A 12,544-nucleotide genomic window follows, 5' to 3' on the forward strand; every position below is an offset into this window, starting at 1 on the left:
GGAGTTTTTTTTTTTTTTTTTTTTTGGCTGTGCTGCGTATCACGTGGGATCTTACCCGACCAGGGATTGCACCTGTGCCTGTGCATTGGGAGCACGGAGTCTTAACCACCAGACCACCAGGGAAGTACTAGAAATTGCTGGGGAAGTCTGCAGGACATCCAGATGGAGCTATTCAATACAGAAGATGAACCATGGGTTGGAATCTCAGGAGAGAAATCTGAATGGTTATGGATTTAGGAGTGATTGATAAGTGGATGGCCCTTGAATCCAAGGCTGAAATCACATTGGCACATCCAGCATCTTGTCTTCAAAAAGGGACTGGAAGCTCCCACTTTTTCTCGATTTTCTTGGTCAGATCATATACATGTGATTTTTTTTTAAGTTACTTTATTTATGTATTTTTTAACTTTACAATATTGTATTGGTTTTGCTATACATTGACATGAATCCGCCATGGGTGTACATGTATTCCCCTTCCAGAACCCCCCTCCCACCTCCCTCCCCATCCCATCCCTCTGGGTCATCCCAGTGCACTAGCCCCAAGCACCCTGTATCATGCATCGAACCTGGACTGGCGATTCATTTCACATATGATAATTTACATGCTTCAGTGCCATTCTCCCATATCATCCCGCCCTCGCCCTCTCCCACAGAGTCCAAAAGGCTATTATATACATCTGTGTCTCTTTTGCTGTCTCGCATACAGGGTTATCTTTACCGATTGACTAAATACCATATATATGCGTTAGTATACTGTATTGGATGGAGAAGGCAATGGCACCCCACTCCAGTACTCTTGCCTGGGAAACCCCATGGACAGAGGAGCCTGGCAGGCTGCAGCCCATGGGGTCACGAAGAGTTGGACATGACTGAGCGACTGCACTTTCACTTTTCACTTTCATGCACTGGAGGAGGAGATGGCAACCCACTCCAGTATTCTTGCCTGGAGAATCCCAGGGACGGAGGAGCCTGGTGGGCTGCCATCTATGGGGTCGCACAGAGTCGGACACGACTGACGCGACTTAGCAGCAGCAGCAGCAGCATACTGTATTGGTGTTTTTCTTTCTGATTTACTTCACTCTGTATAATAGGCTCCAGTTTCATCCACCTCATTAGAACTGATTCGAATATATGCTTTTTAATGGCTGAGTAATATTCCATTGTGTATGTGTACCACAGCTTCCTCATCCATTCGTCTGCTGATGGACATCTAGGTTGCTTCCATGTCCTGGCTATTATAAACAGTGCTGCGATGGACATTGGGGTACACGTGTCTCTTTCAGTTCTGGCTTCCTCGGGGTGTATGCCCAGCAGTGGGATTGCTGGGTCATATGGCAGTTCTATTTCCAGTTTTTTAAGGAATCTCCACACTTTTGTCCTTAGTGGCTGTACTAGTTTGCATTCTCACCAACAGTGTAAGAGGGTTCCCTTTTCTCCACCCTCTCCAGCATTTATTGCTTGTAGACTTTTGGATGTGATTTAAACACAATATCCATTCTCATGTCACTTTACGCTTTTTCGAGTGGTCACTGTATGTCCCTAGGACTTTGGGGCAAGATGCATAGAAAGACACGAGTGATACACATGTGATATATGTCCAAGGTTGTAAAGTGCCATGCAGTGACCGAGCTCAGCTCTGACTCCTTCCTGGGCTTTTTTCAGTACCCTATACAGTCTTTGAGGCTACCTCTTCTAACATTCCATAAAGAATATCCTCAATTCACAGATAGCTATGACAGGCTGCAATTCAGAGAAGCAAACGGACAGCCTCTCTACTGGTCTCTGTGGATTTTAGCTCCTGCTGCCCTTACCCAATCACCCTTGTCCACCCTGTGTTGGCCTCAGCACAGTTTCAGACTGCCTCTCTCTGCCCACAGCAGGTCTGTGAGGAAGGTCCATGACTTCTAAGTCTCTGGATTCCTGGCCTTTCACCAGTTTTAAAAAGTGGCCCAGCCAGCACCCAAGTACTCAAAGGCAGAACCAGAGTGTTGTGATAATATGGAGAGAGATACCTGGTATGTTGAGAACAGGAGAAGAAGTTTTCCTGCTGATCCAGAAAATCATAGTGTGTGGACAAGAGATAAAAAGTCATTTGGGTTTGGGGCTTTGTTTTTGTTTCTGAGTAATGGGATTCCTTTTCTGAAAGGAATTCTTGAGCAGGACACCAATATATAAAGTGGTTTTTTTTTTTTTTTAAACTGCTTTGATAAAAGAAACAGGGGCCCTGTTTCTAGGAGCTGAACCAGCCTCCTAGTGGGAGTGGGGACACTCCCCACCCCCCATAATACACATCCAGGGCCTTTTAGGTTTCTTGAAACCCTTTTGAAAAACAGTAATTTAGTCCATGCCCCAGGATGATGGAAGATACCGAAGAATGAGAGCTCACGCTTTAGAGTCAATTTCTTTGGTTTGAATCTGGTCAACCTACTTATTCAGTTCAGTTCAGCTCAGTTCAGTTGCTCAGTAGTGTCTGACTCTTTGCGACCCCACGAACTGCAGCACTCCAGGCCTCCCTGTCCATCACCAACTCCCGGAGCCCACCCAAACTCATGTCCATTAAGTCGGTGATGCCATCCAACCATCTCATCCTCTGTCATCCCCTTCTCCTCCTGCCTTCAATCTTTCCCAGCATCAGGGTCTTTTCAAATGAGTCAGCTCTTCACATCAGGTAGCCAAACTATTGGAGTTTCAGCTTCACCATCAGTCCTTCCAATGAACACCCAGGACTGATCTCCTTTAGGATGGACTGGTTGGATCTCCTTGCAGTCCAAGGGACTCTCAAGAGTCTTCTCCAACACCACAGTTTAAAAGCATCAATTCTTCGGCGCTCAGCTTTCTTTATAGTCCATACATGACTACTGGAAAAACCATAGCCTTGACTAGATGGACCTTTGTTGACAAAGTAATGCCTCTGTTTTTTAATATGCTATCTAGGTTGGTCATAACTTTCCTTCCAAGGAGTGAGCATCTTTTAATTTCATGGCTGCAATCACCACCTGCAGTGATTTTGGAGCCTCAAAAAATAAAGTCAGCCACTGTTTCCACTGTTTCCCCATCTATTTGCCATGAAGTGATGAGACCAGATGCCATGATCTTAGTTTTCTGAATGTCGAGCTTTAAGCCAACTTTTTCACTCTTTAGTTTTTCTTCACTTTCTGCTGTAAGGATGGTGTCATCTGTATATCTGAGGTTATTGATATTTCTCCCGGCCATCTTGATTCCAGCTTGTGCTTCCTCCAGCCCAGTGTTTCTCATGATGTACTCTGCATATAAGTTAAATAAGCAGGGTGACAATATACAGCTTTGATGTACTCCTTTTCCTATTTGGAACCAGTCTGTTGTTCTATGTCCAGTTCTAACTGTTGCTTCCTGACCTGCATACAGGTTTCTCAAGAGGCAGGTCAGGTGATCTAGTATTCCCATCTCTTTCAGACAAGTTATTTAAGTGTTCTGAGCCTCAGGTTCATCTGTTAAATGTGAATAGTAAGTACAGAATTGCTTTGACAGCTATAACAGAAAAAAAGACATATTAATATAAAGTACTGAGTACTGTGCTCAGCATTTAGTATATTCTCAATAAAAGAAATTATTATTATGTGCTCAGCATTTAGTATATTCTCAACAAAAGAAATTATTATTATTGTTGTTTGTGTTATCAGTTTCCAAACATTTAGATTTTTCAAGTCAAGCTGAAAATTTTGATTTTTAAAGATTGGCTAGAAATTTGGATTTTTTTGGTGAGGAGCTCCCCATTGTTAAATGTTGGCAAGTAGTTAATTGAGAAAAACAACAACAAAAATAAACTGAGTTAAATAAGATGACCTCCAGCAATCCACTGGGGACCTCTGGAGTAAATAGTTAATGCATGTTTGTGCATGGTATGTACCATATATGATTAAGCATATATATAGGTTGTGATTGGAGAAGAATGAATTGTCCTAGAGGAGGAGGGGCAGGACACTGAGTGGCTTGGAGGGAGGAAGAGGCCTAAAGCTGTGCCTAGATCCATGAGCTGGGGTTGTGGGTTGCTTCAGTCGGTAGAAATTGGACCCTGCCATCCTATTGTTGGGTAAATTCATGTTTCTGGGGTGAGGGAACATTTTCTTCCCTGAACTGCCATGTTGATGCCAGGATTCACAAAGGAAAGGCTGATCCTAGCACTTCCCAGTTTGCATTCAACTCAGGAGCTTCTGCATGGACCTGTCTTTATTTGAAATATTGATATTTTGTTCATCATGGGTTTTCTGCATCAATTTTGATTTTTTTGAACTGTTGTATTTAAAACTATATTTAATGGAAACATTTATTTTTAAATTTTTATTTAATTATTTAGTTGAAATACAGATGATATGCAATATTAGTTTGGGGTATGCAACAAAGTAATTTGACATTTAAATACATTACAAAATGATCACCAACAGAAATCTACCAACCATCTATCCCCACATAAAGTTATTACAGTATTATTGACCATATTTTTATGCTGTGTATTACGTTCCCATGACTTACTTATTTTGTAACTGGAAGTTTGTACCTGTTAATTCCCTCACCTATTTTGCCCACCCTGAATCCTCCACCCTTCTGACAACCACCCATTTGTTCTCATTTTTATGAGTCTGTTTTCATGTTGTTTGTCCATTTGTTTTTTACATTCCACATGTAATTGATATCATATGGTAATTGCTTTACTTTGATTTATTTCACTTAGTATAATGTCCTCTAGATTCATCCTTGTTGTGTACAAATGGCAAGTCATTCTTTCTTATAGCTGAATAATATTCCACCATATACATATACCACAACTTTTCTATCCATTCATCTATTGATGGAAACTCAGGTTATTTTCATATCTTTGCTTTTGTAAATAATGCTGTGATGAACATAGAGGTATATGTATTTCCAAATTAGTGTTTTTGTTTTCTTTGGAAAAATACCCAGAATGAAATTGCTGCATCCTACGATAGTTATTTTTTAAATTTTTTGAGGAAACTCCATGCCGTTTTTCACAGTGACTGCATCAGTGACCATCCCACCAGCAGTACATGAGAGTTCTCATTTCTCCACATCGTTATTGACACTCACAGTTTGTTGTCTTTTTGATGGTAACCATTCTGGTAGCTGTAAGGTGACATTTCATTGTGGTTTTGATGAATATTTCTCTGATGATGAATAACATTGAACATCTTTTCATGTGTCTGTTGGCCATTTGTATGTCTTCTTTGAAAAAATGTCTATTCAGGTCCTCTGCCCTTTTTAAAATCAGATTCTGCTTTTTATATTTTTATGAGTTCTTTATGTATTTTGGATCTTAATCCCTTATTGGATGTCATTTGCAAATATTTCCTCTCATTCAATAGGCTGCCTTTTGTTTGTTGATGGTTTCCTTTGCAGTGTGAAAGCTTTTTAATTTGATGTAGTCCCATTTGTTTACTTTTGTTTTGTTTGCCTAAGGAGACAGACCCCCCAAAATATTGCTAAGACCAGTGTCAAAGAGTGTGTTGCTTATGTTTCCTTCTAGAATTTTTATGGTTTCAGGTCTTAAATTCAAGTCTTTAATCTGTTTTGAGTTTATTTTCTTATATGGTATGAGAAAGTGGTTGAGTTTTATTCTTTTGCATGAACTTTCCAGTTTTCCTGGTATCATGTATTGAGGAGGCTGTCTTCAACTTTGTATATATTTGCCTCCTTTGTCATATATTAATTGATCATATTAGCATGGGCTTATTTCTCAAACATCAATTCTGTTTCATTGATATACATCTCTTTTTGGTGCCACTACCATACTATGGACTTGTAGTATGAAATCATGAGCAAATAACCTCCAGCTTTGTTCTTTCTCAAGAGTGTTTTGTCTCTTCAGGGTCTTTAGAGGTTCCATAAAAATTTTAGGTTTACTAGTTTTAGTTCTGCGAAAAATGCCATTGGTAGCTTGATAGGGATTGCATTAAATCTGTAGATTGCCTTGGGTGGTATGCAGTATTAATTACTTCAATCTGTAAGCAAGGTATGTCTTTCCATTTGTCTCTGTCATCTGCAGTTTCTCTCATCAGTGTCTCACACTTTTCAGAACACAGGTTATTCACTTCTGTAGTTAGATTTACTGCTATGTGTCTTATTCTTTTGAATGTATTATAAGCATAATTGTTTTCTTAATTTCTCTTTCTGATCGTTCATTACTAATGTATAGAAATGCCATGGATTTCTGTTTATTAATTTTGTATCCTGCAACTTTACTGGATTGATTAGTTCTAATAGTTTTTTGGTGGAGTTTTTATGTTTTTCTCTATAAAGTATAATGTCATCTGCAAACAGTAACAGTTTTACTTACATTAGATTCCTTTTGTTTATTTTTTCTCTGATTTTTGTGGCTGGAACTTCTGATACTAGTTTGAATAAAAGTGGTTAGAGTGGGTATCCTTATCTTTTCCCTGATCTTAAAGGAAATGTCTCAGTTTTTCACCATTGAGTATGATATTGACATGAATTTGTCATATAGGATCTTTATTGAGGTATGTTCCCTCTAAACACACTTTGTTAAGAGTTTTTATCAAAACCTTTTTCTAGATCTATTGAGGTGATCATATAACTTTTATCTTTCATTTTGTTAATGTGGTATATCATATTAATTGATTTGTAGACATTGAGCCATCCTTGAGTCCCTGGGATAAATCCCACTTGATTATGGTATATGATTCTTTTAAATGATTTCTGTTTGTGAATATTTTGTTGAGAAGTTTTGCTTTCATATTCATCAGTGATATTGGCCTGTAATTTTCTTTTTTGTGGTGTCTTAGTCTGATTTTGGAGAAGGAAATGGCAACCCACTCTGGTATTCTTGCCTGGAGCATCCTGTGGACAGAGGAGCCTGGTGGGCTGCTGTCCATAGGGTCGCATAGAGTCAGACACGACTGAAGCAACTTAGCATGCATGCATGCGTTGGAGAAGGAAATGGCAACCCACTCCAGGATTCTTGCCTGTAGAATCCCAGGGATGGAGGAGCCTGGTGGGCTGCCATCTGTGGGGTCGGACAGAGTTGGACATGACTGAAGCGACTTAGCAGCAGCAGCAGCAGCAGCAGCAGTCTGATTTTGGATTCAGGGTGATGCTGGCCTTGCAGAATCAGTTTGGAAGCATTTCTTGCTCTTCAGTTTTTTGGAATATTTTGAGAAGGATAAGTGTTAACTATTCTTTAAATATTTGGTAGAATTCACTTGTGAAGCCATCTGATGTCGGACTTTTCTTTATTACTGGTTCCATCTCATTACTGGTAATTGGTCAGGTTTGATGTTTTATTTCTGATTCAGTCTTGGAGGATTATATATTTCTAGGAATTTATCCGTTTCTTCTAGGTTGTCCAATTTGTTGGCATGTAATTGTTCAGAGTAATAGTAACTTCTCATGATCCTCTGTATTTATGTGATATCAGTTGTAACTTTATCTTTCTCGCTGATTTTATTGATTGTGCTCTCTCTCTTTCTCTTTTTGGTAAGTCTGGCTGAGGTTTGTCGAGTTTGTGTATCATTTCAAAGAACCAGCCCTTAGTTTCATCGATATTTTTAAGTTATTTTTTAAGTCTCTATTTCATTTTTTTCTGTTCTGATCTTTATTATTTCTTTCCTTCTAATAATGTAGGTTTTGGTTTTCTTGTTCTTGTTCCTTTTGATATAAGGTTAGGTTGTTTATTTGAGGTTTTTTTGTTTGTTTCATGAGGTAGGCCTGTATCACTATAAATTTCCCTCTTATAACTGTTTTTGCTGTGTCCCATAGATTTTGTATTTCCCATTGTCTCAAGGTATTTTTTGATTTGCTCTAATTTCTTCAATGAGCCATTGGCTTTTTAGTAGTATATGCTTTAGACTACATGTGTTCATGTTTTTTTTTTTCCAGTTTTTATCTGGTAGTTAATTTCTAGTCTCATACCCCTGTGGTCAGAAAAGATGATATGATTTCAGTCTTCTTAAATTTATAGAACCTTGTTCTGTGGCCTGGCATGTGATCTATTCTTGAGAGTGTTCCACATGCACTTGATAAGAATGTGTCTTCTGCTGCTTTTGGATGAAATGTTCCATATATATTAAGTTCATCTGGTCTAATGTGTCCCCTTAGGCCAGTGTTTCCTTGTTCATTTTCTGACTGGATGACCTGTCCGTTGATGTAAGTAGAATGTTAAAGTCCCCTACTATTGTTGTTTTACTCTAACTTTCTCCCTTTATATCTGTTAATATTTGTTCTATGTATTTGGGTATTCTTATGTTGAGTACACATATGTTTATAAGTGTTATATCTTCTTGTTGAATTGATCCCTTTATCATTATACAACCCCTTTTTTGTCTCTTTTTAGAGCCATTGTTTAAAAATCTGTTTGATCCGATGTAAGTATTGCTACCCCAGCTTTCCTTTCATTTCCATTTTTATGGAATATTTTTTTCCATCCCCACATTTTAATCTGTTCAGTTCAGTTCAGTTCAGTCACTCAGTCGTGTCCGACTCTTTGCGACCCCATGAATTGCAGCACGCCAGGCCTCCCTGTCCGTCACCAACTCCCAGAGTTTACCCAAACCCATGTCCATCAAGTCAGTGATGCCATCCAACCATCTCATCCTCTGTCGTCTCCTTCTCCTCTGTGTGTGTATTTAAATCTGAAGTGAGTCTTTTGTAAGCAGCAGATATATGGATTTGGGGTTGTTTTTTTTTTTTTTTAACCATTCAGCTACTCTGTGTTTTTTAATTGGAACATTTAGTCCATTTACATTTAAAGTAGTTATTTATAGGTATGTACTTACAGCCATTTTGTTTTCTGAATATTTTTTGTAGTTCTTTGTTTCTTCTCTTGCTCTCTTCCCTTGTGGTTTGATGACTATCTGTAGTATTGTGTTTTGATTCCTTTCACTTTCCTTTTTGTGTATCTATTTTAGGTTTTTGGTTTATGGTTACCAAGAGGTAGGAGTGTGTTTGTGGGGGGTCGAGGGTGTATTTTTTAAGTTGACAATCTCTTAAGCTTGAATGCATTATAACAGCCATATATTTTAACTTTTAACCCCCCAGCACATTTTGTTTTTTACGTAATATTTTATAAGTTTCAATTTTGTATCTTTGTTAACTTACTGTAGATATAGATGATTTTACTACTTTTTTTCTTTAACCTTCATAATAATTTTATAAGTGGTTGATCCACTACCTTTACTATTGTTTTCTTTTACCTGTAAGATATGTTTATAATTGTCTTATTTCTAAGACAATTGTGGCCTTTTCTTTTCTACTTAGTGAACTCTCTTTAACATTTCTCATAAGACTGGTTTAATGGTGGTGAACTCTTTAAGCTTTTGCTTGGCTGTAAAACTCTATTGTTTCTTCTATTCTGCATAGACTCTGTCTTTATTTGAAATATTGATATTTTGTTCATCATGGATTTTTTGAATGAATTTTTATTTTTTAAAATATTTCATTAAAATATTACTTGTCTCAATTTCTGAGTTTTTGGTGTCCCCTTAACCTTTGTGTCCAAGGAAAACTTCACTTGCCTCATTCTAGTCCCTGCCCTAAATCCTAGCCCCAAGTCATGGCTTAGTGGATTGTCCATGTAACAGGCTGTCCATTGGAGGCTAGAACTCAGCCCTTATAGCTGCCTGAGGGAATATAATCACCCCACAGAGCAGGTGGATGCTGGGGAATGCAGAACAATTTTGAGTGTAGCCAAAGTAAACAGTCTTTAAGAGACAGATCTACTGGAGGAGAGGAGGGAAAGAGCAAGACATTCCAAAGGCAAGCAGGAACTGTTTCAGAATATTTATTCTTTTGGATTCTTGGCACTTCTTATTTCTCCAATTCCTTAGGAAGGAAATGCACAGACCAACTTCCAGGGGGTCAACTGTGACTGTCATCCCCCCAAGCTTACAACATTTCCCTGCTTTGTTCCATTATGAAAAGAACAGAGATTTGATTCAGAGGAGCTCAGCTGTTAATGGAGAAAACTGTTTTCCCTGAAGCATCTCTCATCCAAGGCTTCCATGAAATCCCAGCTCTGGATCTGGAACTGCCTGTGGGGCCTGGCCTTGGAGCTTCCAGGCAGGGCAAGATCTCAGATAGTGGGGTCTGTCTGGGAAGCTGCAGGCCTGCTAGCTGTATTTCAGTCAATGTGGCTTGACCTCCATTTCCGTGGGATAGACAGAGCCACTATGGGCACTGTCCCCACTATGGGACAAAGTGGCTGCTGGGCAGACACCTGCAATGTGCCCACTGTACTCCAAGTCTTTATGTAGATGTATTTCATCCAACCTAGAAATCCTGCCTGCCTCTGAACTGAAGGGCAACATCTGGAAATTTGGCTGAATCAGTAGGAGTTCTAGATGGGGTAAACTGTTTCAGACGCAGAAAAAAAGAGACCAGTAGACTGAACTTCTCCATACCTTCCACCCAACTTAAAAAATGAAGTATTGCTGATACAATCGAAAGTCTTTTAAATAATTTAAGTGTCCACCCTTGAGAGAATGGATATGTAAATGAAGGCATGTTTTAGACTATTCTTCATCAGGTAAACACATGAATCAGAGCTATGTGTGTCATCACAGATAAATCTTAAATATTATTGAGCTTAATTCTTTCCTTGAGTGTTTCCCAGGAAACTTGGACTGACTTCCCTATGAGAGCTCTCAGCTTAGGACAGGACTGAAAGTCCCTACTTTTTTCTTTCTTTCCTTCCTACTTCTTTTCCTCTCTCTCTCTTTTTCCTTCCTATTTTCTTCTCTTACCTCTTCCAATCTTGGTTTATATTCTTCCTTCCTCTCCTATTTCTCTCTTTCTTACTCATTCTTTTCACAGGAGAAATTTGGGTGTGTGTGTGTGTGTGTGTGTGTGTGTGTGTGTGTGTGTGTGTGTGTGTGTGTGTGTGTGTGTGTGTGTGTGTGTGTGTGTGTGTGTGTGTGTGTGTGTGTGTGTGTGTGTGTGTGTGTGTGTGTGTGTGTGTGTGTGTGTGTGTGTGTGTGTGTGTGTGTGTGTGTGTGGTGAAAAGGGTTACCAGTGTACCAGACCATACTGGGTGTTGTCCACACATTACTTCACATAGTCAATCCATTATTGTCCCCATTTTAAGAATGAGAAAACTGAGACTCAGAGAGGTTGCAAAATGGCCAGAGTTCTGCAAACTGTAAACAACTGAGAAGAGAGTTGAATTCAGGTCAGCATCTGAGGTCTGGGCTCTGCCCACTTCACAGCACACAGCCTGCCCCATCCCGCCACCCCTTTCCTCTCTCCTGCCTTTTCTCTCCTTCCTTCTCCAAGTATATCTCCTTCTACAATGATTTCCAGTTATTATTATTATACTTTCTGTTATACATTTCAAGGATCCATTAAGTTACAGTTTATCAAATGCTCTTGCAAACAAGAACTTATTTGGTCTTAACAACCCCTAGGAGACAGATGAGGCCCCACATTACAAATGAGAACCTGAGGGGCTGGGAATATGTTGAAAGCCACATAGCCATGGGCTGCTTTCCTGTCTCTGACTCCTGATGTTTTGTTCATCATGAACTTTTGACATTAATTTTGATTTTGTAAGAATATTGCATTAAAATGTTACTTACTTATCTGACGGGTGGCTTTATTTGATATGCTTAAATTTTACACCAGAAGTGATGCCTCACCATCCTCACTCTAGTCCCAGTCCTACCTGTCTTTATCTAGCACAGTAGCCTCCCTTATCCATGGGTTTGTTTTCCATTGCTTCACTTACCAATGGTCAACATCAGTCTGAACATGTTAAATGGAAAACCCCAGAAATAGACAATTCATAAGCTTTAAATTGCACATCATTTTGAGTCACGTGATGAAATGTTGCATCTTCCAGCTGTGTCCTGCCCAGTGTGTGAATCATCCCTTTGTCCAGTGTATCCCACTTGTTAGTCACTTAGAAGGTGTCTTGGTTATTAGATCAACTGTCATAGTATCACAGAGCTTGTGTTCAAGTAACTTTCATTTTCTTTAATAAGGATCCCAAAGCACAAGAGTAGTGATGCTGGCAATTGGGATATTCTCTTACTCTGCTTAATATTTCATCAACAAAACTTTCTCACAAGTATTTATGTATATGAAAAGCATATTATCTTATATATGTATCTAGGGCTTTCCAGATAGCACAGTGGTAAAGAGTCCACCTGATAATGCCTGAGACACAAGAGATGTGGTTTCAATCCCTGGGCTGGGAAGATCCTCTGGAGTAGGAAATGGAAACCCACGCCAGTATTCTTGCCTGGAAAATTCCGTGGACAGAGGAGCCTGGTGGGCTACAATCCATGGGGTTGCAAAAGAGTTGGACACCACTGAGCTCACACACACACACACACATTCCTTTTCTTTACTGTTGCTCAGTTGTGTCCTACTCTTTGCAATCCCGTGAACTATACAGTCCATGGAATTCTCCAGGCCTGAATACTGGAGTGGGTAGCTGTTCCCTTCTTCAGGGATCTTCCCAGCCCAAGGATCAAACCCAGGTCTCCTACACTGCAGGCAGATTCTTTACCAGCTGAGCCACAAGGGGTCCAAGAATACT

General features: G+C 39.4%; 1 protein-coding gene across 2 annotated transcripts in view; it reads left to right on the forward strand.

Moving 5' to 3' along the window:
• CRADD (CARD and death domain containing adaptor protein) overlaps nt 1–12,544 on the forward strand; it is a 355,216-nt gene that overhangs the window by 215,024 nt on the left and 127,648 nt on the right. The window contains exon 10 of one of the 2 annotated variants that reach the window (XR_014082561.1): nt 64–515. The exons of the other annotated variant lie outside the window; for it this stretch is intronic. The gene's annotated coding sequence lies outside the window, so the exon portion shown is untranslated. Of the gene's footprint in view, nt 1–63; nt 516–12,544 lie in introns of those variants that run through there. 2 annotated transcript variants of the gene reach the window in all.

This window comes from Giraffa tippelskirchi, chromosome 4 (genome assembly GCF_054371585.1).
Source record: "Giraffa tippelskirchi isolate mGirTip1 chromosome 4, T2T-mGirTip1v1.2.pri, whole genome shotgun sequence".
In the NCBI taxonomy this organism is placed as follows: domain Eukaryota; kingdom Metazoa; phylum Chordata; class Mammalia; order Artiodactyla; family Giraffidae; genus Giraffa; species Giraffa tippelskirchi.